The sequence below is a fragment of the Dreissena polymorpha genome, chromosome 6 (assembly GCF_020536995.1).
Source record: "Dreissena polymorpha isolate Duluth1 chromosome 6, UMN_Dpol_1.0, whole genome shotgun sequence".
NCBI lineage: Eukaryota > Metazoa > Mollusca > Bivalvia > Myida > Dreissenidae > Dreissena > Dreissena polymorpha.
This window is the reverse complement of record NC_068360.1, coordinates 21563278-21590839: the sequence shown is the minus strand read 5'-3', so window position 1 is coordinate 21590839 and position 27562 is coordinate 21563278. Positions and strand designations below refer to the sequence as shown.

At 34.9% G+C, this 27562-nt stretch overlaps 1 long non-coding RNA gene across 3 annotated transcripts; it reads right to left on the bottom strand.

Annotated features, from left to right (window-relative positions):
* Nucleotides 1-4119: 4119 nt before the first annotated feature.
* LOC127835118 (uncharacterized) lies at nucleotides 4120-17464 on the bottom strand. Of its 3 annotated transcripts, XR_008028359.1 has the most exons (7): nucleotides 16977-17464; nucleotides 12451-12545; nucleotides 12029-12223; nucleotides 10919-11088; nucleotides 10315-10415; nucleotides 9493-9613; nucleotides 4120-8863 (listed from the first exon to the last, which is right to left on the bottom strand). It is a non-coding gene; the product is annotated as an uncharacterized LOC127835118 (long non-coding RNA). The 3 variants fall into 3 exon arrangements; XR_008028358.1 differs by having other exon boundaries at nucleotides 10315-11088; XR_008028360.1 differs by lacking the exons at nucleotides 12029-12223; nucleotides 12451-12545; nucleotides 16977-17464 and adding an exon at nucleotides 15378-15450 and having other exon boundaries at nucleotides 10315-11088.
* Between the last annotated feature and the right edge of the window lie 10098 nt (nucleotides 17465-27562).

The window sequence follows — 27562 nt, the reverse complement described above, 5'->3', positions numbered from 1 at the left end:
TACCACTTAGATATGTTTTTTTAACACATTTGTAGTCCCTAAACAAGATAAATTTATTTAAAGACCGATCTTATTAGATTAAAGTTTTAAAGACTTTATTTCCAATAAATACATACTGCAGCAAACAGCATAAAACCTGAACAGTTACTCGCAGGCATTTTTACTTTGCTTCTGAGTGGGAAAAGGTTAAAATAAAAAATCCTAAATTATGCAGTAGAAACATACATATTTTTATTACTAGTTTTACAAGTATATATTCATATATTATATTTTTATGAATGGTCGATCAAATTAAGTTTACTGATAGATCTATGGTTTGATTTGAGTTTTTTCCATTGGAACCAAATTTACATCACATTAGCTAGAGACGTAGACATCTATGTATCTGCATAAGCTACTTGCTTGTCTGTAAGTACTTTATAAATCATGGATTACTATTTTACTGAGTCAGCCAACATATTTATACTAATAGTGTTTAAACAGAGATTTGCTTGTGTACATTTCAACTGAAGATGCAACAATATTATAAGGATAAACGTATAAATTAATAAAGAATCAATAACAAAAACAAATTGTGCATTTTTTCAGTTTTTTGTGAAAGGATTTGAAGTAATTGTGTGTTTGTGAACTATAATTTATGAAAATTTGAATTAATAGATCAAACTTTGAATGGGCATCATTTTGTTGATTTTCTCAGACAAAACTGTTAATTTCCTATTCAGAATGTATTATTGTAATAGTCATTCTATTATTACAAGAAGTACAAAAAGCTATATTCTATGACTTTTTAATTAATAGTATTTGTAATGGCATATTTTATCATTCGACTGAATTTATAAACTGTGTCCATGCAAGCATGGACACGGTTTCATTTTTTGACTATTTAAAAATCTTATTAAACATTAAATTTTGATGTAGCATAGGTTTTATATGCAAGTGTCTATTACACTTATAAATTAAAATAGCATATTATACATTATTGAACAGATTATTCCAAGATTGATATCTTATTCTGACTTCGCACAGTGCAGTTCAACATTTGAACATTGTATTGAACTGTATAGGAAGCTATAGTTTTGAAGTACAGCGATACAAAATGCATAATGCCTATCACAAGTAGACCATATTAGGCCTAAATCATCTTGCCATAACGTTTTTAAACCATATTACATGAGTGGTGTCATATTACAAGTTAAGCCTATAATTTACCTTAACAATGTGAAATGTCATGTTAATATTTTTTTTTTACCTTTAAGTGGTGAAAAAAGTAAAAATGCAACATAGTTACTGTAATTAAGTAAATTAAGTGACAGTTAGTTTAACTGATGTGTTTGTTTGGATGCGCATGTAGATATACCATGTTTTATGCAGAGAAAAATAGCAAGAAAAGGAGTTTCACATTGTTTTAGTAAATAAGAAACAAAGTTTTTGGACAGAATCATCAACTATTATACTTATTGATTACCTATACAAAAGGTTTTGCTGGCATATTGGATATGGTGTCCATCTACCTATAAAATGGTCCCTGTTTGATCCCTTCTGGCACTGAGTTAGAGTTCGCTAAATCACCTTTAAAGAATATGCACCAGTAAAGATAGGACCATGTAAGAGTAGCAGGGTTTGGTGTAAGGAGAACTTATACTGCCTTGCTATATGAGCTAGCTTTTATGGCAGCGTGGTAGAATGTCTGCCTGATTTGGAATCGGGCGATCCCTTGTTCAAACCACATTTTGGTTGGGGATTTTTCTGGCTGGGTTACATTGGCGCCCAACAAAAAACATATAGCTATATAAGGAAAAATGCCCCGCCCCTTGGAAGCCATGTTTTGCAAGCAAACGTAACCATTTTCAAACTCATCCAAGATATCATTGAGACAAATCTTCTGACCAAATTTCATAGATTGAACAATAAATGTGGCCTCTAGAGTGTTAACAAAGTTTTACTAAAGCCATACATAGCCATATCAGCAAAAATGCCCCGCCCCCTGGTGACCATGTTTTTTAAGCAACCTTTTCAAACCCAACCGTCGTATCCAGAAAACACATGTTCTGACCAAATTTCAGGAAGATTGGACCAAAAATGTGACTTCTAGAGTGTTCATATGTTTTCACTTTACACATATAGGGAAAACTGCCCCGCCCCCTGGCGGTCATGTTTTTTCACCGATCTGGACCATTTTCGAACCTGTCTGAGATATCAATGAAACCAATGTTTTGACCAAGTTTCATGATTATTGGGCAAAGATTGTGACTTCAAGAGTGTTCACAAGGTTTCTCTATAGCCATATAAGGAATACTGCCCCGCCCCCTGGTGGCCATGTTTTCCAACGGACCGGAACCATTTTTGAACTCGACCAACATATCATTTAGACAAACATTTTGACAAAGTTACATGAAGATTGGGCATTAAATGTGACTTCTACAGTGTTCACAAGGTTTTTCTTTTTTTTACCTAGTGACCTAGTTTTTGACCCAGCATGACCCAGTTCGAACTTAGGCGAGGTATCAATGGGACAAATGTTCTGACCAAGTTTCGGACAATAAATGTGGCGTCTTGAGTGTTCACAAGGCAAAATGTGGACGACGCACGACTCACAAAAAGGGATTACAACAGCTCACCATGAGCACGTTGTGCTCAGGTGAGCTAAAAAACACCATGTGTGTCAGACGTCCCACAGATGTCATGGCAATAGGAAATTCCTGGAAAAATTTCACACTTGGAGGAGGTGTATGTAGAAGGGTTCGGTATAAGGAGAACTTATACTGCCTTGCTATATGAGCTAGCTTTTATAGCGACACAGTAGTTTCTGCCTGATTTGGAACCGGGAGGTCCCGGGTTCGATTCCCATGGTGGTCGGGGATTTTTCTGGCTGGGTTACACAAGTATTGTTGATTTGGGGCTAATAATCCTGGAGCCAAAATTGACCCAGGTTTAAGGCCGAGGCCAAATAAGCATGATCCTGCTATACACTGAACAAGTATTGGTTCTACCGAAGAAACAGGATTGAGTGTTCTAGTAAGCTTCAGCCTTTCAGTGCAAGTTATCTAAAATTAATAACTACCGGTATTTGTTGAAATAAACATTCTGCACAGATTCAATTATTTATTTTACCTGTATGTAAGAATCTTTCCAATCCTGAAAGTCAGTTAACTATTTCAAAAGCACCATAACTATGAAAAAAAAAAATATTGTTTTGAATATTGCATTCTTCAAAAATGATGCCGATGATAATTCGACACGATTAGGAATGATAAGATATTTCTAAATTTCATTTTCGCTAACAATTCCAATACCAATTCAATTGCTTTGAACACAGTTGAAAATAACACTCTTCTCTTACACTGTGGAAACGTTCTACATACTATATTTCCACTGTTTTTATCCCAGGGATTTAAACATTTTCTCTGACTTTTGTAAATATGCAGCCATATTGAAAATAGTTAAAAAGGGCGACCATTAGACCAGACGAGACAGATTCAAGCGATCAAAAATATAGGTCATGTGATATTTGAGAAAATACTTGATGCAATAAAAGTTCAGTTTTTTACATCCATCATTTAACCAGCTACTCTCCATTAAAAGAAATGCTACCAACGGTTAAGGTCTCATTATAAAGTGTCCAACATTAAAACGAATCTGTAGTACACAACGATGCTTTTTCTACCAAATTTTCAGATGAATATTCTACCCTAAAGTCATGGTAACAGTCCTCTCGGTTACTCCTTTCTCCATAGATTCAACAAGAATAGGGCTAATCTATTTAACTGTTCAGGGGTCATTATCAAAGTGGTGTGAAACGCTGATCACTGTTAGACATGATAACATGATGGTGGCCATATCTAATTTCAAGATACTGGTGTAGAATGCTGAGAATTCAGAGGGTTAAACATTGCTCACACACTAAATGAATAATTTGATTGTAGAAAAATACAGGGGTATGCAATTTAATAGGTATCAAAAAGTTAATATTAATTAACTAAAGCACATTTTAATTAAGAGCATTGTGCTTGTATTTGAATGCTGGATTAAAATATAAAGAACAGATCAGAACTTGTACATAGTTTATTATTGAATTGAACAACATATTTATTAATATTAATTAAACTATGTTATGGAAAGTATATATATACACACTTGGGGACTTTTTTAACGCATCACTTTTCAAACTTGAATATCTAAGTTATGAGTAAAGATATTGATTCAAATTTTTACAATCATTTGACTAAATAGTCTACGCAAGCTCACGATAAAATCATTCATCCGTGACGAATGGACGCTTTGGCACGTGGGGTAGGTGTGGTTCCATATTTTTGCACGTGGAAATGGTGAAACGCGATTTAATTCTTGTTTTATTTCAATTGAATTAATTTAAGTGGATTCTTACACAAGGAAAACATAGAATTAATTTACAAAACAATATAACTTGTATGAATATTCAGGAGCGCAATCGCCCACTTTGCATTTTACAGGCTACCTTTACCACTTGCTAAAGCGTCCGATCGTCACGGATGAATGATTTTATAGTTAGCTTGCACATATTGTAGTCAAATGACCACATATGCAATTTTAAATAAAAATATTTACTCATTACTGAGATATGTAAGATTTAAAAGTGTTGCGTTAGAAAAATCACCAAGTGTAGTAAAAGGCGATATACATGTTATTCCAATTTGATTTCAATGTCATAATTCTAGGTAAGTTTTTACACATGAAAAACATAACATCAATTAAAGAAAACAATATGGCTCGTATGAATATTCAGGAGTGAAACGGCTCAATCTGCATGTTGCAAGCCGGTCAGTTATTAATACGTGTAAGTTTTTGCGTTTTACTTTTCACATTGTTATTATTTAAAGTTGTACGAGTTTGCGAAATTGACTTTGAAGTGACGTATTTAATTTGTTAAGTTTTAGATTTTGTTGTTTTTCAATTTCAATTAAATTTTCAGGAATAATCAGAGATGTGTTGAATTATTCTTGGTCTAAACACAAGCCGTTCAAATTTAAGGGAGATATATATTGATCTGATTAGGTGATGCGTTAGAAAAGTCTCCAAGTGTATGCGAACAGTATACATTGATCTCAGAGCATAATTATAATTATGATATATATTATCAAATTATTCAGAAGTAAACAATTGAATATTCCTTATTTCAATGTACAGCTATAAATGTTCATATAAATAAGTTGAAATAGCATAAATAGTATGGCACATAAATTTTATAGAATTCTTGTCAATTTATAATAGAAATTTATAATTTTTATAGAATGATAAGCTGCTATATACATGTATATTTAGTACTGTCATGATTGTAACCCAAACTTTTCTAGCAAGGAAATTTCATGGAAAAAACATAAACTTTTACTCCAAATACTTCACCTTTGTAATTCACATAACAAATGTTCACATAATATACATACCGGGTAACTATGTTACTAATCAGTAAATTAAAAAACAAATTTTTTAACAATCGACTTTACAAGAATTATCAACATGGGTATCCAGCATGATATTTGCTAGTGGAGTGTTGAACTGGTCTTAAAATACCAAAATGTCGTCAACATGAATTTTCCAAATATAACACCTGGGTTCATTTATTATCGCCAAGTAGGTTGTTGTCATCCTGACAGGGGAGTGTGCTTTATGACCACAGAACAGTTAACACTAATTAGTTCTGCTGATAAGCTGATGGCTTAAATCTAGCCGTCCTGGGAGTAACTTGGTAGGGGTGGTAAGTGCCCATACATGAAATTATGTCAACCAATAAATGGTGTTGATTTATTTAGAAAGTAAAGCATATTGCATTGCACAACTGCAATATTAAGTATATTGTAACTTCTACAGACAAAACACTGGTTATAGAAATAGTGGACGAAAATAAACATGAAAATAAACATGAGTAAGGGAATGTGCTTTGTCTTATAACAACAACAATGCGAGACTATACACAATATTTCATTTAATTAGCAATACAAAATTAACAAATCACAATAACTTAAACAGACACCCGTTTACAGTTTAGAGAAACATGTACATGTTTACTATAACAAGAGCACCCAATAATGGGTGCCGCACCCAATAATGGGTGCCACGCTCGGATGCGGGTGCAGTTTTGAATGAATGAAAGTTTGTACGAATTAGTTTTTTTCAAGAGGTCACTGCAACCTTGACCTTTGACCTAGTGACCGCAAAATAGGTGTGGCGTGTAGAACTCATCAATGTGCATCTACATATGAAGTTTCAAAGTTTTAGGTGGAAGCACTTTAATTTTAGAGCAAAATTTAAAGGTTTTAGCACGAAGCGGACGTCAGACGACACAACTATGACAATACATGTACCTCGGTTTTTTTCCGAAAACAACCGAGCTAAAAATACCCTTAACAGTAATGTCAAATATTGAAGATATTTACAAAAGCAATTAAAAAGAAGTCTACATAAGAGTTTATACATCCTATATCTACTAATGAAAAATGTTTATTTAACGTAAATGAAAAAAATCACACATGATTGAAGCATTTAATCTTAAATTACAAACATAGTCCAATACCAATAAGCTTGTTTGATAACATTTTTGGGGGCTAAGCATGCATACAAATTATTGCAAATTTTGTATTTTGTTTTCTATTTATCAATTTGATATATCTAAACATGACACACAATTTATACATATAGTCATTTTCAGTCGTTCAACAAAAGAACAAACATGTCACATGCATTCAATAAAAGTTCAATATAAACAACCACAATTTTAGGGAAATCTGGATTTAAGACATACGTGTATGCTGAAGTTTTAAACTGGAAGAATTACGGAAATTGAACCCCAGTGAATTCACTCCACTGACAGCTATGTTGACTGGTCAACGTTACACAAACTGTAACAAAACTAGTTAAATGACACAATTCTCTAATAGCAGTAGATCTACGTCAATACTTATCAAGTACTTTAAATACAAGTATAATATTATTGTTGAAATATACACATTTCATAAACGTCACATTTACACAACTTTACACATTGTGTGATCATGCAAATGTAATTTTTCAAATAAAGTCATTACTGATGCATTTTGTTATTACACTTGGTGTTTATGTAACAATAAGTATCACATTTTACCTAAACTATTACTTCCTGAAACAAGCATATATTTTCTAAAGTGTTTATTCCACAAAACCCTTTTAGACATTCACCTATAGCCGAGTATATAGTGCGAAATAATTAGAAATGTATTTACTTGTTATGTAGAGTTGTAAAACACAATTATTATTTAACAAAATAGATATCTTTTGCAAACAATAGTACTCGCTTATATTGCCAATAGAGGCCATTGCAATTCTTGGCAATTGTTAGCATATGACATCACTCTCCCTTAATTTTAATTCAAATTTCAAGGTATTATTTTTTCTTTAGTTTATGTAAAAAAATACATTTTAAATAGTTGCTAAAATTCATTCGATGAAAAACATTGCATATAACAAGGTGTTTATATTGCCTTAACTATCTTTTTCTCTTCAAAATATGTCATGCTGCATTATTTAAACAGTTTAATACGTATATGAGCATTTACACAAGAAATGTTGTTTTAGAACAATTGTTCGTACAAATAAATGTAAACAGTGAGTTTATCTTATAAAAATGGCAACATTAAATAAACAGTTTACACTGAACATACAATTGTTTCGCAGTTGCTCTATGTATACATGGCAAAACATACCTATATACAGTGATCAGAAATCTTTGTTAAGTTACATGTGTACTCACTGATTTAAGAGGGTTGTCTAAATGTGCATATACAAATATATGGCATTATAAACTAATATGTCCAAAAACAAACTTTAAAACTTACCAGCATGTAAGTCTATGATATAACAACACAAACTAACAATCATAACTTTTGCCATTTTTCATAAAATACTTTCATCTTTGTTTAATTCTCATTTACATGAAAAGCTTTCCCAATAACACAAGAGTCATGCTCTTATCATTTAATAAACCACAGGCATTGAAATCAACCAAGTACTGATAGTAAATACAGAATCAATTATGTTAGGTACATTAAATGATTTTTCCCAGAATTTATTTATACATGTATTCCGATGAAATATTATGCTACTAAACAAGATTCTTGATCGAATACTGACCCGGGTGAGCCAATCGACTTATATTGTTTCAGAAAGATTGATAGACAGACAATTCCGATATTTCATAACTCTCAGCCTTTCTGAAGAATTTGTTTAAGTAGCACATCTATATTACTGGTAAAAACAGAAAACATGAACATGTTTCATTACAGGAAAATACTTAAATATTTTCTCAATTTTATCCAATTTACCACCATCATTTAAACAGCTTTGACAATCTTTAAATAAAATGTTATCATTATCAGGATCAAAGTCTGTAGTGAAAGTTTCATAATACAGACAAAGACATTGGATAGACTTGTTATATGTGTGCTTATGATAATAATGTACATACTATATTTCACCAAAACTTTCAACATAAAATGACTGACAGTATCATAATTCCCATAAAACATATACTTGTGTTTTCCTTTGAATACAACTTGGCTGGTCACATACAAAACGTGGCTGTCCACATGACTTTCTGGCTTTCCACTTCAATTGTTGTGATATGTCATTCTGCCATTTCGATGTGAACAAGCTCATTTATTTTCCATCCGTCACAAAAGTCAAAGATAAAACCTGTCAGAGTAAGTGCTGAACATACCAGGAGGTATGTAGAGTCTAGCACATCTTAAACAGTATATATCTCTGAGCTTCTCAGGTTTGACTGAGGAAAATATGGTAACAACTGCTGCAACAGGCTGTAATTCTGATTGGCCAGTTGTCTTTCTTCCATGGGTGTCTGATAAAAGAAAGACACATTACTGAAAAGTCAGTTTTTTATTATATTTTTGATACAGATGAAAAAAATTAACAAGCACTGCCTGCCGTAGGGTGTTAAAACATATCTGATTTGAATCCAGAGAGGAAATAATGGTCCTGAGACTATTGATAAAATAACAATCGACTATACATATTAAAGGTGAAGTGTAACCTCTTAATATACAAATACTATGGGATGGGATTTGATAAAGATAATTTTTTGCCATTCGAAAAATAGTTAATAATGACAATAAGCTGATGGCCCAAAACACGTGCATTGAGCAAGAGTTTTTATGAGAAAACTCGTATCTCTTTTGTGAAGTAGGAAACAAGAGTTGGTCACCATGGTCACGGACGCATCCACATTTTTCTTGTGTCACAAAACTCCACTAATGTCATAGAGAGTGAAAAAAGTTACACAGGAGGGTAAGTTCATATGATGGAACATATCTTTGATTTCATCACATAGGACGCAATACTCTTAGTAGACAAACAAATCCGTTAGCTGATGCGAAAGACGTATGGACGGACTATGTTAAATCTACATTCAACCACCCATCGCTTTAATTGGTGCCATGCAAAAAGCATGCACATGACTTGAAAACTCACCCAAGGTTCTCTATGTTCATAGACTGAGGGTCGTGCACCATGGCGATGACAGAATATCAAGACGATTATTGCAGCTGATGTTTGTGCCTTGTGTGCAAATGCTTCCCGAGCAGACTCTACGCTTTGGAAATAAAGTCAATCATGTGTCAAACGAGACAATACTAGCATGATTTGGACATTTTTTTTCAAGACTCCCAAGTACTGGTTCAACCCGGCCACACTTGTGATTTTCTTAATAAGCCATAAGCTTTCATATAAACAAGGTAAAATAAAGAGGCTTAACTAAAGCCTTGTGTCCACGAAGTTCCAGAGTTGGAAAGCCTCTTAAAACTTAACATACAGTCAATGCAATCACGCCAAATATTATAAATTAGTTTAATTTTTTGTTTGTTGGTTATGACCAATATTTTTTGAAGAGTTTTTATATAAAAACTAATAATATATTTTTTCTGAAAAAAGTGGTATATATATTTGATGATTCACTAAATACAACACATTTTGAAAAAGTTGATTTACATAAGTTGGGGACAATCACTCAGAGGTGGTTATCACGTGATAGTTAAGATGGTCGCGTCCATGCAGAGTAATTAGCGTTTATTTCGTATTAATATTTGCTCTATATCTCTGCTTTACTCGCAACAAAATTTCTTAGCTCACAAAATTACAGCCTCCGCTAAGAAAATACGCAGCGAGTCAAGTCGAGATATAAGCGTATATTAATACAAAACAAATACTTATCACTTTTTTCCTGTTATGACTGGAAATAAAGCGGCATTTAAAAATTAATAAAACTAGTAAAGGCTTTAAAACAGCGAACCATACCAGTCTTGGCATGGACGTCGCCATCTTGATTTGCACGTGATTACCCCCCCTGATCACTTCTTCCTTGCCATTGATGCCATGTTGTTCAGTCATCTTGTTAACTGCAAATGACGGAGAATACTGCAGGAAAATGTTCAAAGATAGATTCCAGTTCTGTAATAAATCCGTTTGCAGTAAAAAACATATTGAGATTTCTTTAAAGGGAAAGAGGTTATTCTTTCTGCAGACGTGTTTACTGAGAAAGATAGTGACATATTTAAAGGAAAATGTTTAAGACCTGTTCTGCAGTCATTTTGTTTTAAGATATAGTCGTCATCGAGTTCTCAATATATTTTTACAAACATTATTAAAACCAATAAAATACAGTTTATGGAATAACCTAAAATAACTATAATAATAAAAATTAAGGACGTAAAATAAAAAAAACTGCCTTTATTTGGATTCCAAACTGGGGTAATTTATATTTGTATTCAAGGCAGTAAAAGCATATTGCGATACTATACACTATGTACCGCAATATATTGGTATAAGTTGTAGAATTATGTTTATTCATTTAAAATTGTTGCCATTTTTTTAGTAATGCAAATGAGGTCTGTCAACTTACCCACACAATCTGTGAACAAGTCCCTTTAAGATCTTACATTTTCTTACTGCCGTGAACATTTAAGCTGATGTGACCTTAAACCTGACTCCCAGGTGTGTACAATAGTCAGGTCAAGGTGGCAGCTGATAATTTCATTGCTTGGCACCGAGTGGTTTTTGGTGATCCTCGACCTAGTAAGGAGAAGAGAAATCATAGGAAATATAAATCAAAGCAAAGTCAAATATATCAATATGTTTAGATATTTCCTGAAACACATGTTATTTAGATATATTTTGAAACAAATATAATGTGTTCATCATAACGTGTTTGAGGCAAAATGTTAAGAAATACATGTTTTGATGTTTGCCATTTATATAATAGTTATCATGCATATGCATCAGTGGTGTTAATATATTGTGCTATATAACGCTCTCACATTGAAATTAACAAATATTTTCAATAACTCAATTAGGTTTTATTTAAAACAATCCATATAGAGCGGACGGTGCAATAGACTGCGGTACATATTTATTTGTAATATAAGTTACACAGCCTCTGACATCCCATGTATGATGAGATACAGAGACAGTACATTAATATTGTGCAAGAGAGTCGTGACTGGGCCAATGATAAGTTAGAGCGTTGTCACAAAATGTCAACTAACCCTCAACCCACACTCCATGGGGTTCACACAATTGAAGTTTCATTATAATTCCCTTGAGAAATATGGACGTGGTTTAATCAAATACAATACAATCCTTTAACATTATATGCAGACAAAGCGCCACTCTGAATGACTAACCTTCAGAAAAATGACTCCATTAATATGACTCTGTGAAAATTTAGTAAAATGTATGTGTGAAATGTATCCACTTCGATAAGCCTGTGCAATCTGCAAAGGCTAATCATTGACAACACTCTGCCTAAACCAGATTTTTGAAAGAAGAGACTACCTAAATACACAAAAATACCATTAAAGCGGAAAGTGTCGTCCCAGATAAGCCTGTGTGGACGACACTTTAGGTACATGCGTTATTTTAGAGAAAAGCTCCATTTTAATTATCCAGTCAACAATTAAAGAAAACATTCACCAAAGGTGAGTCTCAATATAAGTTTTTCCAAGCCTCATACATTTGAAAGAGCTCAGCAATGGCACTGTTGATTGTTGAATTGTGGGTGTTGTTGCTGCTTTTGCTATTGCTGCTGCTGCTGATGTTGCTATTGAGACTGAAGCAGCAATATCTGCATGTCTTACTGTTGTGACCTCTATTTCTCTCTGTGGCCCTTCATCTTTAGCTTCGGTTGTTACACAAGAGACTCACGGACCTTTAAACATGAATGAAAAGAAAACATGCATATTTGTCTCAAATTAAACGCCACGCGTATTTCAAGTTCACTGACCAAAACACTCTGTATTCCTTAAATGTTAACATTTTCTTTTGAAACAATCTCAAAGTTCCTTAGAAGAAAACAATCTAAATGGTTCTGCATTGAAAATCCTCTGAAAGTTGTTAATTGAAACAAGAGGTTCATGATGGCCCTAAAGCGCTTACCTGAGTTAAACGTTAAACGTTGGTAGAAGACTCGACCTGGTGCAAGATCGGAATTCAATTTTGAACTTTGCTTAGATATTGTCATGACGAACATTCTGAAAAAGTTTTATCAAGATTGAGACATGTTTGTGACTTTTACTGCGAAAACAAGGATTTCAAAAGATTAACTAGTTTTGGATGCATGTCACATAAATTAAAACTAAGCCTAATTTGAAAAGATAAACATTTTGACAAAGTGTCATCAAATCAACTCATAAATGTGGCATTTAGAGTAGCAAGAAGATTTTTCTACCATAATAACTAGTGACCTAGTTTTTGGACGCACAATCCCTCATTCCAACTTGCCATTGTCAAGATATGCATTCTCTCAAAGTTTAATCAAGATTGAGTCATAAATGTGGCCTCTATATTGGCATCAAGGGTTTCTGAGGATTTGACCTGGTGACATAGTTACATGGTTTTGGGATGCAAGTGACCTCGATACAAAATCAGCCTAGATATTGTCCAGATAAACATTCTTACCATCTAATGCAAAGGTAAAAATACAAGTAACCCCTTCCCATATAAATGGCAGTTTTATTATGATAATTACCTTTTATATGGAACTTGATTTTGTAAAGAGATAAAAAGTCAGTTTGCTTGGTGCCTATAGATAATTTGTATGTTGTGTCTCTTGATGGTCAATTTTAATTTTAGGGTTTAGCGTGAAACTGTTGCATCTTCTTCACATTTCTATATGAGATGCAATAGTTTCAAACTTATTGAAATAAGATATAATGGTAAATTGAGTGAAGTGCAGAAAACTGAGTTTGCATTTGGATTTTACCAATTTGTTACAGCTTGATTACATCAAAGTTTTTTAGTTATAAGGGCCACATTCTGTGAATGTTGGGCTTAATGCACGAGCAGTCTGCACAGGCTATTCAGGGACAAAACTTTTGGCCAAGACAGGATTTTCATGTAGAAGAGACATCCTTAAACAAAAAAATCCCCAAAAATGGAAAGTGTAGTCTATTATAAGCCTGTGCAGACTGCACAGGCTAATCTGGGGCGAGACTTAAACCAGCATGTGCATTAAGACCAGTTTTCCCAGAACTAGTCTTATTATGAATGGGCCTCATGGATAGTGGTCACAGCTGTGCCACAGTGATCCCTTTTCCAATGGCATGGGACTTACCTCAGTTTTTTTATATATATTTATTTGGGGCTGGTATTCAGCCCCTTTTAAAATGTAACAAAATATAGAGTTTTCCAAAATGACTGAATAAAATTAACAATTGAAGGATTCCAAAACAATTATTATTTTTTTTGCAATATTTAGCTCATTTTCCTAATCAGCTCTACATGTTGAACCACAGCAAATATAATATTGAACACACATTTATCCTCACTATTAAAGCAATTGTTAGCAAAAACAACCACAACACCAATTTCTCCATTTTACTTAAAACAACACAGTTTTTCAGAATCCAAAGGGCCCCAGCCCCAATCCCAAAGTGGTGAAACAAGCAAATGGTTGAATTTATATCCCCCGCCAATATCAAAATTGTGACAGAGGGATGGACTGACAGACAACACCAATTCTATATCCCTCCACCTTAAGTGCAGGGGGGTGGGAGGGGGGGGGGAGGAATTAATGTAAATGTACAAGAAACTAAGAATGGTTGTTGAACATGGGCCCAACATGTGTGTATTATTAGTATTTGGGAAAATCAAAAACTTACAAAATAACATTTTAGGCATAAATTTGTTATAAATAAAATGCATTTATGTACAAACAAGTTTTATTAAAATGCTCAAAAGAAGTTCCACAATATGCTTCTGGACACAAAAGTTTTCTGGACGGACAACGCCAAAACAATCTCATCCAGATAAAATTATGACAGAAGGAAGGACAGACAAGTCAGCAACAATATGCTCTCTCTTGTTGGAGCACAAAATCTATAACCTGTAATTTCTAAGTACAAAGATGTATACATAATTCTGGAAAAAATGCTGGTCAGTTAAGGGGTTTAGCATAGGACCTTACATGAAGCATTTGTGTAACCTTGACCCTTGCATATAGTATATTGTGTGACGCTGACCTTAACCTTAGACATGAACCTTAACCCTAGACATGAATCTTACATACGACACACAGCAAGGAAGAAGAACGAAAAGAATTATAGAAGGTCAAAACAGAATCCACTGAGCATAGTAAAATAATGGCTAAGCAGTAAATATTTCTACAAATGTGTGACCTTTGATGTGTGACCTTGACTTGGGTCACAAACGCATAGGTCTTGCACTGCCTGATATTTGAGGACAATTACATCAGGCCATTTTGTGAATCAATTTAGTATGGCAGAATCCTTACCAAATAAGGCATATTTAATCAAAATGTGTGATTTTGATCTTTGTGTGTGACTTTGACCACGGGCCTAGCAACCTGGATCTTATATTTGACACTCAGCTAGATACTGGAGAACAATTGGACAGTTATTACAGAATCCCTTGATGCATAGTAAAGAAATGACTAAATAATGTGTAACCTTGACCTTAGCCCCTAGCATTATAAGGGTTGAATGTGAAGCACCTCCAGATGATTGGCAACAACTATGGCAAGTTTCATGGCTCTGGCTCATGTGTTAAATAAAGATGCAGCCCTAAGCTTATATTATAAAGCATTTTTTTCAAGATACAAAGGGTCATAACTCCATTATTAACAAATAGTGTACAATGCCCATTTGGGGTGCATCATCCTCTTATCCATATACATACTCATACCAAATTTTAATGAAATCAACCAAAGCACTTCCAAGATATAGCTCCAGACACAAAAGTGCCAGATGGACTGAAGGACGGACGGAAAGACGGATGGACAGACAACGCCAATACAATATCCCTCCGCCTATGGCGGGGGATAACAAACTATTACTGGGACTTACCTGTTGAGATGTATTGCCTGTGTTGCAGTTGGGTAACATTTTTCTCTGGGACTGAACTTGTGAGGATAAGGCCAAATATGAATCCAAGGGGTGTTGTGGTTTAACCAAATGTTTTTTCGAAGGTTTTACCTATATAAGTCAATGACCACTAGGGCCAGGTGCATTAATCAAACAAACTCTGTAGAGGACCTCTAGATTATGCTCCATACCAAATATGGAACACTTGGGCTTTGAAGTTGCAGACAAAGATTTGTTGTCCCTTAATATGTTTATGTGAAACTGGGAAATCCTAGGGCTAAGCCAGTTGATCCCAGAGACATAATTTGGTAATATTTTGAGAGGACTCACTTTACACTGTTGCACACCAAACATTAAACCTCTTGGCTATGGGTTTCAAAAACGAAGACAACAAGATGTGTTTGTGAAACACAATGTCCCCCTATATGACGTTTTAACTTGAAGGATGACCTTGAATTTGTGAAGGATGACCTTGACCTTTCACCACTGAAAATGTGCAACTCCATGAGATACACATGCATGCCAAATATCAAGTTGCTATCTTCAATATTGCAAAAGTATTCATAAAATAAGTGATTTGGGCCACATATATTTGACCTCTGACCTTGAAGGATGACCTTGACCTTTCACAACACAAAATGTGCAGCTCCATGAGATGCACATGCATGCCAAATATCAAGTTGCTATCTTCAATATTGCAAAAGTATTTATAAAATAAGCGATTTGGGCCACATATATTTGACCTCTGACCTTTAGGGATGACCTTGACCTTTCACCACTCAAAATGTGCAGCTCCATGAGATACACATGCATGCCAAATATCAAGTTGCTATCTTCAATATTGCAAAAGCATTCATAAAATGAGCGATTTTGGCCACATATATTTGACCTCTGACCTTGAAGGATGACCTTGACCTTGAACTTTCACCACTCAAAATGTGCAGCTTCATGAGATACACATGCATGTCAAATATGAAGTTGCTATCTTCAATATAGCAAAAGTTATTGCAAAATGTTAAAGTTGGCGCAAACAGACCAACAGATAGACCAACAGACAGGGCAAAAACAATATGTCCCCCACTACTATAGTGGGGGACATAAAAATGAACACCCAAGAAACATTCCTGTGAGGTTTCATTTAATTCTTTCATGTGCTTCAGGAGAAAATGTCCCTTGACAAAAAGTTGACAAACAGAAATACATCGCAAAAGGATGGACAGCAGATACCATGGTATCCAAAATGCATCCACAGTTTCAGGCCTCTAGTAGCAAAAAAAAACTGACAAAAAACATCACTTCGATTATGTCAAAGATATCAAATCAAAATATGGAGGTTCCCAAGTTCGCATGCTTTTTTAAATAACTGCAAAGTTTCAATCCCTCTTGCACAATACTTTTTTTAGCTAGGGCAGCCACACAAGGGAAAGAGATGGACGAAAGGATGGAAGGACAGACAAAATCACAGATGAGGGCAAATCTTTATACCCCCCCCCCCCTTACCTCATATAGTGGGGACATTAATATCCATACTCTACCAAAAATTATTTGGATGACTGTGAAACTGTTTGCATAACAACCTACCTTGTAGATGAGGTAGTCTTGGTCCCTGAGCAGGGAAGTTTGGAGTCCCATGGATAGACTGGCTGTACCCTGGGGGTAGGAGCTTTACCCAAAATTCCTGACCCAAGAGCTTGACACCTTTACCAAGGCATTGTCCTTGGATGTGGGGGCCCAACTGACCAGAAGGCCTGTTGTTGTTCAGCTGTGTAAAGATGTGTATTGTATGGGGTCCTGTAGGAACCAGAAAATCTAGAAAATCCCGGAATTTTATCAGTTTTTAATAGACCTCTACACAAACAAGAGCTGTCAGAGGACAGCACGCTCGGCTATTCGAGTGCTTGACAGTATAACGTAATCCATCAGGGGGAAATTGTTCATATTCAATAAGGTCAAGGTAATATAGTCATACTCTAAGTGGAAGAGGACCATTATTGAAACATATTGATCGCTTATGTTTTAAAGAAGTTGTACTTTATAGACGATTCTGAGTTCAGATATATTTTCTACAATCTCTTTAACATTTGTAAAGACATAAAACAAACTAATAAGATTTAATTTTAAGTTTGATAGCAATAGCTTGGGTGGGATGATTTGACAATCCTTCCAAAATAAAGTAAATAAATATTTGTGGATTTTTTTTACTATGTTTCAAAGAAAAAAATCTTTTTGGGTGTGGGGGGGGTTGGGTGGGGGTAGAGAGAGAGGGTATAATGTGGGTGTGTGCTCATTTATTAGATGATCTTTCAAAAATAAAAAAAAGGAAAAAAATATTATTTTTTTTATTTATTTTGTTTTTTTGGGGGGGGGGGGGGGGATTCTGGGGTGCGGCCTGGGAGATGGTTTTGGTGGAGTCATTGTGTTATGTCAGGTAAGTGTTGTTATGTCAAAGTATGAATCAAATCTGATCCTTAATAAAGAAGTTATGGCAATTTAATTAAAATTTATTAATTTGACCTTGAGAGTCAAGGTCATTCAAAGGTCAATGTCAAATTCAACTTGCCAGGTACAGTACCCTCATGATAATTAGAAAGTATTTGAAGTTTGAAAGCAATAGCCTTGATACTTAAGAAGTAAAGTGGATCTAAACACAAAATTTAACAAAAGCGCCATAATTCCGTTAAAATGCAAACCAGAGTTATGCAACTTGCCCTGTACAGTCCCCTTATGATAGTTTTCCAAGTCTGAAAGCAATAGCTATGATACTTAAGGAGTAAAATGGACCAAAACACAAAACTTAACCAAATGTTAAATTATCTAAGTATAAAAGGGGCAATAATTCTGTCAAAATGCCATTAAGAGTTACATAACTTTGCCTGCACAGTCCCCTTACGATAGTAAGTGAGTGTTGCAAGTATGTAAACAATTGACATGACGCCTTATCAGTGATCGCTCCGCCCACTTAATCACGTGGCTCAGCGGGAAGAAAACCTAGACAAGCTAACACCAAAATGGCTTCTTTGCCTATAGACTGCATATAGATTTACGCGATATTCCGGATGATTTTATGGACTTATTAAACAACATATTACGCTTGTAAAGGGGTTGATGCCATTTAGTTATTCTGTAAATGCAAAAAATATACGATTTTTTACAGTGTTGACGTTCAGTTGTTCGTGGTGACAACCGCATGCATTTATACATGTCTTACACTTCTCAAGATATCTTTTCGGCTTTGGAAACGATATAAATTCAATGTCACCAACTAATCTTTCAGGATATCGATTGTCTGAGTTACATAATCCCCATTGACACCGTTTAACCATTTTTAATCGTTTTTTTTAAAGAGGAAAACAAAAGAAACTTGTTGGAATAAACGTGAACCAAAACATGTAGCTTGTCTAGAAAATGGCTGACAGGTCGTTGCTAACGAGTGCGCCCGATTAATCGATCGCTGATTGGTGGATCAATTCTAGTATTTAAAAACACAAAATTACAAATTGGTAATAGGAACTTTTCTTCAGAAAGGTCAGAAAGGAACTGATGTTACGTAAACTTAATGTGCAACTCAACACTCTTTAAAAACCGGGCTAAATGCATAAGCGTAAAAAGTTGTTCAAGATTAGCCTGTACAGTCTGCACAAGCTTATCAGCCATGACACTTTCAGCTTTTATGGAATTTTCATTTAAAGGCCTATTCGGAAAGTGTGGTCACTGATAAGAGCGACAGACTTAACACCTTTATCTGGGACAACACTTTAAACACATGCATTAAGCCCTGTTTTCCCAGAGTGCAGCTGAAATACTTCCTGTTTTTGTTGTTGCTGCTGCTGCGATAGGGCCATAGCCAGAGATTGTGTGAGATTTGACGCCAAAGTCACCGCCCTGAACAGGGAATGTAGGACAACACTTCTCCTCAGTCAGGTTCACATTTGGAGAGCAGCATATGGAGGTCAGTCACGTAAACAGGCGAGTCACTCAGCGCCTGCTCTATCTGTGGATCAGATTGTTTCACCTCGAGTGACTCGCCCGATGAAAGTTGAACTCACCAAGGCTCAGCTGTTGGAAGTGTTGCCATATTTATCTGTACATTAAAAAACAGGAATAACTTAAGCACTTTTAGACGTGACACTTAACCACTTTAAATATGACGCAATACAACATTTTGCTAACGAATACTTACAAATTTAGAATCAGTGCTATAAATATAAATTGTACTTATGTTCAACTTATAGAGCTGAATAAGGAAATGAACTCAATGTCACAACCTATTAAAAACAGTATTTGTTTTTGCAAACATTTAATTGGGAATTAAGCCAGTAATTATCGAAAAATATGGAATAGACTTATTGAGATTAGGAATGCTTTGACCAAATAAATAACACTGTAAGGTCTCACCTGAAGCTCAAGATGCAGAGATGACATTCTAGCCTCGCTGATATTGCTAAGGGCCCAGTTTGAGTTCTACCTAACATCGGGTTGAGAGCCAAAGGGCATACTGGACCACACAACAAAACTGCTGTCATTTTTCAACGCCTTCTCAAGCGCCAACTCAATGCCAGGCTGTTTAGGATTGGAGTGGGTAGTTACAAACCCTGATGGGTTCACCTTTAGCACCTTGTTTCAGCTGTTGGTCTAACTTCCCGCCTGAGACATGGCCATGGATGCTATGAGTGTTCACAACAAAGTCGGTGCTGCCTTTCTTTGTTAGCAACTGCGTCAAAAGTGCGTTCTCTTTGGCCAGTTTGGACACCTGTGAGGACAAACCGGGACTGTCCGTAAAGTTACGACTGTCCAGGAGTATCCCAGTGGTAAGCATACGCTTCCGACTAAAACTACAAATATTCCTTGATGTTCTCTTGTTACTTTCCGTTGTATTGTTTGTCCGAAAAAGAATGGAACGAGTTATCCTACTTTGTATTTATCGTGATATTAGTTGTGAAGTCCAACATTGAGAACTGACTGTACATGTTGCCATAACTGCTGCAATAAGTCCTTGTGTCTGTAACCGTTGTCCCATCTCCGGCACTCGGGTCTAACAAACCAATCAGGCTCAAGTGCGGATCACTCGACACGAAAATTGTGGTTGATGAGAACAATGTGTGAAAACTCTTTGTGCTCAAAATTTTCTATTGGAGGAATTTGTTCAACGATGCTGACCCTTTGAAGCTGGATGTAAAATGGGAGAAGCTAGGGGTCAGGGGAGAGGTCGTGCTTGACTTGAGGCTTCTGCGGGCCCGACTGGTGCCGTTGCCGTACCAACTCTACATCAAAACCGGGGCTCTCCTAAAAACATGGAAAATATAAACTAGTAAAAAAGGTTTATATTACAATCTATAACAAACTATGTCTCTTGATAAGCGTTGAAGTTTTTCATAGGCAAAACTTCATTCTCATGAATTTTGAACTTGGCATTTCACTGGTTCCTTGTCCAAAATAACATGACAATTGATTCAATCAAACCATATCGTACTCAAACATCATTTAAATTGTTGGTCAATACTTTATTAATCTGTCAATGCATAATTAATATTTTTAACTTTTTTTGTTAGTGTCCGCTACAATGCAATCCCCAGACATGGAAAGGCCGCGTCCCCCCACATCACTGGACTGTAATACGGCCAGCCTTTCACCAGACAGTTGTCTTCTTTGCTGAGGAGTAGCTGTAACGTTGAGCGAACCAATATGGAATATGCAAACTGCACAGGCTAATCTGGGACAACACTTTACACACATGCATTAAGTCCTGTTTTCCCATGCAACCTTACATTGTTGCCATTGCATGCATGAAAACTAACTCTAAAACTTTTATTACACTGTTCTGGGAATGAGGCCGGGGTCCTTCTTATTGAGAACAAATGCATTCCATGGAATCATTATTATAAGCTTAATTAAATATCTCACAACTTTATAAAAACTCAAGGCCTTGTGAGGATGACAGAAATTCTCGGGGTGTTGTGTAACTAAGGTTCCTGTATGATAAGTTGGAAAGCATCGAGCTGAAGAAGAGTTTGAGTTTAAAACAAGTCCCGCTGTAAACATGATATACACAATAAAAGACGACATTTTATGTTTTGTTAAATCATATCATTCTTGTCAATTTCATCTTCAACATTCTCAATACACAGGTTACACTGTAAACCATTATTATTTGAGGGACATTATTTTTGTTGATTTTAAGGTTTGACTGATCCACAAATTTATCACACACAGGAAAATAACTGACACAAGTTCATCATTTATTTTTCTGAACTGAGAAATCCACAAAATTAACAAATATGTCCGTAAAAGTCTTTTTGACCACGAAATTTCGGATGAATATATATATGTGTTTACACTATACAAACAAGTAAAGAGGATATTTTATCTTAAGTAAATTCATACTGTTCTTTTCCACCTCATCTTGTTTGCATTCTGATTACATAGGGAATACATAAGGTCTTTTCCTGGCGTATTGATGGGTATGTGAAACGTACCATTACGCAAAGCGTTTTTCTTTCTTTAACAAGGGCTGTTTGTAAAACATGCATGCCCCCAATATGGGCTGTCAGTTGTAGTGGCTTCCATGGCGTGAATACGTTTTTTGTCAATGTGACCTTGACCTAGTGACCTGAAAATCAATAGGGGTCATCAGCCAGTCATGATCAATGTATCTATGAAGTTTGATGATCCTAGGCCTATGAGTATTCTTGAGACATCATTCGGAAACAATTTTACTGTGTCGAGTCAATGTGACCTTGACCTTTGACCAAACCACCTCACAATCAATAGACCAGTTGACGGGTGACGTCACGCGCACCTGCAAAGTTTAGACTCCGCCCACTGGTTGGCAAAAAGAGGTAGAATTCATATAAGCGCATACAGAGAATGTTGACAAAATCATCGTTTTTAGGGATAATCATGCACAATATCAAATCAAATTTTACTAATTATGTCTGAATACATTAGCATGCAAGAAAATGCATATTCGGAACGATTATATTGTTGTTGTTATTTGTTTTTACTAATAACTGGAGTGGAACACAATCTTAGAGCTCGATATGTGGTAACCACAAAAATCTCTCTACTTGGCATTTCTTCGCGACCATTTTCAGTTGAAACATTCTCAGAAATTGAAATTCTTTCGAATTAAATTTAATGAACGAAAACAAATAAGGATGATAACATACAACCAATATGTCAATTTTATGTACACAAAATAGGGTAACTGATTTGAACCTTTATATGTCTGAAAAAAAACAAAGACCCATAAAATGTATTTAATGGGTCTTTGGAAAAAACTTACCTTGTTACACATTAATTAAATTCTCTTGATTCATGTAATTGTTTGATTTAATTGTTCACACTAATTGTTACACTCTTTGTTGCAGCATTTATATCCCAGTGTTTAATTGCACCTTTGTTCATCACTTCCCGATTATCTCGTTATGATCGGATACTGTCCAAACAATTACAAAGAAAACATTGTGTCATAAACCCAGGGACCTATACTTGGATCCCTGCATAAACCACATGTGGCAGATCAGTGTCTGGTCATTCAACACATGTTACGATACCTCCATGTCATCTCATGGCATATTGAGCAGTCATTTTAGCCAAATTCAGAAGCTAAAATACTGAACAGTTGCTTCAATAAAATATTTTAACATTAAAAAAAAAAAGACATTTGTCGGAAATGGATTAACAGGAACTTGTGTATATATATTAGCCAGTTTAATCATAATAATACATTGTTTAATAATTATACATTTAAAATATTGTGCAATTTTACTGCTACGCAATTAAAGTATTTAACAGGAACCGGCAAAAGTAAACTCCACTATTACATGTAAAGATTGTTAATTACTGCAGTGTACAAAACACCATCATGAACACAAACAATCACAAATTGGTAAAAAAATTGCGTTAAATAAATTACATATATGCATTTTTCATAAAACGCAAAATTTGTATCACTCCTTATTACTACTCAAGAGATTTAAATATACATGCAAAGACAGTTAAATTTGCATAATATGCAGGGGTTTTTCGTTTGTATGCTAAATTATATTAATATTGCCATTCAATGAAAACGAAACGAAAATTCATTCAATGTAAAATAAAATTACCACAATTTATTTAAAAATTGTAATGTATTCCGCTTTTTAGGGCTTTGTTTTATAATTCATTAAATGCACCGCTGACACTATCGATCGCTGATAAAAAATAACACTATCCACACCACTTATAATTATAATACAATTAATATATGTTTTATTATTGTTAAAAACTAATTTGTTTAAGTCTCACTATCAGAAAGAATACGGCTTATGTATTGTTTTGTTTTGTGGATTGTCGGTATTTAGTCTTCCGATCACGTTTACTCTATGCTTATATCTACTTTGTATTTTTATGAAGAGGAAGTTTTATTTGTGAATATACATTTATTCGGTACTAAATATGATATATTGGCACTATTTTTTAATAGTTTTAATGTTTATTTCGGTTTTATTACCAATTTATTGACTAAACAAAAGCCCTTTATACATGTTTTACGTTACTGTAACCAGTGTTTTTTGCCAACCAGTCAGTGCGCATGCGCTGAAAATCCCGAATGCAAACAATAACATTCAACTGGTCTATAGGAGTCAAGTGCCAATCATGATCAATGTACCTATGAAGTTTCATGATCCTAGGCCTAAGAATTGCTAAGAATTGTTAAGTTATCATCCAGAAACCTTTTACTGCTTTGAGTCACTGTGTCCTTGACCTTTAGCCTATTGACCTGAGAATCAATAGGGGTCATCTGCGACATATGACTAATGTACCTACAGTACAGCTCACGCAAAACCAACAAACACATTCTTTTGTTTTCGAAGTTACTCCGCATGCACAACGAGTATTCCCTCGGCACTACGGCGCGTCTGTTTCTGCCTCGGCATCGATCCGCGGCATAACACCGCGTCTTTACACGCGGAGGTTCGCCGAGAAAAAAATATACAAATATTGATTTTATACTATAGCAAATGTTAAATAATTTATAATTAAACGATTATTAGAAACATATACAAATAATACGTTGATGTTTACTTCTGCGTGATTGTGTAAACCTTTCGTCAGCTTCTCTGCATACGGAACTTCATACGAAATGATTGTGTAGGTCATTATAACCATATCAATGAACCTTACACAGTTTAATCCCATACATGATATCGAAAACGAGACTTGCTTTAAACATCGAAAACAAAATATTGATTTTCATAAGATTTGCGAAAATACATATGAGAACCAAACAACTATACACATAGAAAACAAATATAAATAATGTTGACAATTTTAATAAAAACATATGTTGGTTTATATTTTAAAATGATTACTTTCACTTCGTCCCGATTTTCAGAAATGGACATGTACATGCTGCATCTAAATTTAAATTTACACATTGCATTAGGTGATATACGCGTGTAAGCGTAGTTTGATGGAGAATGTAAAACGTTTGTCTTAACACACTGTTCAACAATATTGACAGTTTTTGCTTTTAAAAATGGCAGTCGTAATGAACGGAATTATCGGGCAATATATTGAAACATTAAACGCGGCATAAATGTGACTACCAAAATAATATTGTGACGCAAAACAGTATCATTATTGTGACAATTAAATACACTTGTAAATCTGCTGTTCTCTTAGAATTTGCGTGAAAATAAAGATGACTTGTGTAATATCACGTTATCCGCCTGGAAAGCGTGAGCATTTTCATTGTAATTTTATGAACGCATCCTGCACTGTTCCAAACGTTCCAATACATTTAATAATTATGTAGAGAAGTGTGCGTGGTCCCCGATTTAGAGCTTGGAGTTTAGACAATATTCAAAACCGGTAATCAATATTTATAATTTGTATTGATGAATGCTAACGATGGTTTATACATAATATTACTTTCCTATCACAACTTTGATATCTTGCATTGTCATTACTTATTTTGTAAATATAAAAGGATGAATAAAATACTAGTGTTGTGTTTTTGATTTCAACAAACATTCCCATAACATTCTTCGAGCGAATTTTTAGAATCGCCGCGTACAGAAAGACATACGTTTACTATCCAGGAAAATAACAACAAAGTCGTTCTTTTATAATACTTATATTTGTTCAACAATCAACACATATAAAATGAATACACTCATAGCCATGATTTCTTTTCAGCAGTATGAAAGAAAATAATGTGGGTTTGAAGTCAAGTATATACTGCTTTCTAAAATTTTGTTTCTTTCAATGAGGTGTTGAAAAACTTAATTGAAGGAGATTTTTTTTTTTATTTGTCGGCATTGTGTTTCATTTCAAACTCCATGCAGTTTTCAGATCAAAATCTCTGTGCTTTATTACTCGAACTCGTAAGTTTCTGAACACGTTTGCTACTGAAATTGCCATCAGAATTGCGTGTTATGACCTAAAAAAGCACAAAATGTGTAGAACCCATGTTTCTTATCCCTAAATGTTAGATAAGCACGTGCGCTATTCATTATTATGATGGTCAGTACAAAAGGCATATTGAAGACCGCCGACTGCGTCTTTGTTTTATTGCCCAATCAAGCACCGATAATCCAATATCCTGTGTATTACGAAACAAAAACTTTAGATAAGCACGTGTCGTTTGTAAAAACAGTGATTGTACATGTCAGTAAACATATCGAAGTAATTATCGTATTTGATCTAGGAAACGGGACTTACTTTAAACATTTACGATATAATGGGATCAAACAACAATATAAGAATGAAATCGATTTACACCCCAGTCATATAATGTCCCTATGGAACGTGTTTATTTTCACGGCAATTCATTTTTAACGAGTTCTTAATACGTTTTCGGAAAATGTCTCAAATTAAATACGGTTCGAGAATGGCAGTTATTTTAGAACATTATGAAATGCCTGATGCGCGCTCATCCCGGAACGTGATTTACGCATGTTCAAATGGAAAACCCTCATCTTGATTGGACGTCAATTGCATCATAACTTTAAATTGCAACATAACCGAATGTTTAATCAACAGTTTAGAAAAATGATGATCGCATGTGTGCATGCAATTCTGATACACTTAAAACGTCATTTTTAAGCATATAAATAGCAAATTTAATCGTGCCTCGTAAAAATGCGTATATATCAGGCAGTCAAGTCATTGTGACCTTGACCTTTGACCCAGTGTCCTGAAAATTGATAGGGGTCATCTGCCAGTCATGATCAATGTACTTTTGACGTTTCATGATCCAAGGCCTAAGCGTTCATGAGTTATCATGCGAAAACCATTTTATTGTTTCGAGTCACTGCGACCTAGACCTTTGACCTATTGACCTGAAAATCAATAGGGGTCATTTGCCAGTGATGATCAATGTACCTGTAAAAATATGTATTCCTAGGCCTAAGCGTTCTTTAGTTATCATCCGGAAACCATTTGGTAGACGGACGGACAGAGTGACCGACCGACGGACAGACTGGCCGACATGTGCAAAACAATATACACCGTCTTCTTCGAAGGGGGGGGGGGCATAATAATAATCATATCCAATTATATGTAAAATAAATAATTGTTATAACGCCAACTTCAGAATAGTAATACAACTTAGGGAAATAAGCAAATTAAGCCCGTTATTTTTGTCAAATATTTTAAAATGTGCTAGAACTAGGGACTAGCTATGTGCAGAGTTTATTTTAACCAGTTTTGGATTGAGACAATTCGGAAAAAATCATGCTGTTTGAATTAAATTGGGACAATTGTTACTGTTTTTGGTTTACAATTTGAAATAAAATGAGAAAAAGGGCTATCAATATTAATTGCACTAAGGTTCAACTTATAGAACTTACTTAACTCAATGCTGCAACCTATTAAAACATTTGTATGGGCTAACCTTGAATTAAGCACTCTGGACAGTCAATATGGAAACATGTAGACTTTTCGAGATTAGAAATGGGACTGAATTTTGGCCGAAAATCGACAAAATAAATAACACTGCAGGGTCTCACCTGAAGCTCAAGAAGCTGAGATGACATGCTGGCCTCGCTGATATTGTTTAGGATTGAGTTTGAGTTCTAAAGAACGCGCATTGAGAATCAAAGGGCATACTGCATCAAAACTGTTATCTTTCTTCAATACCTTCTCTATCGCTGATATTGCTTAGGGCCAAGTTTTAGTTC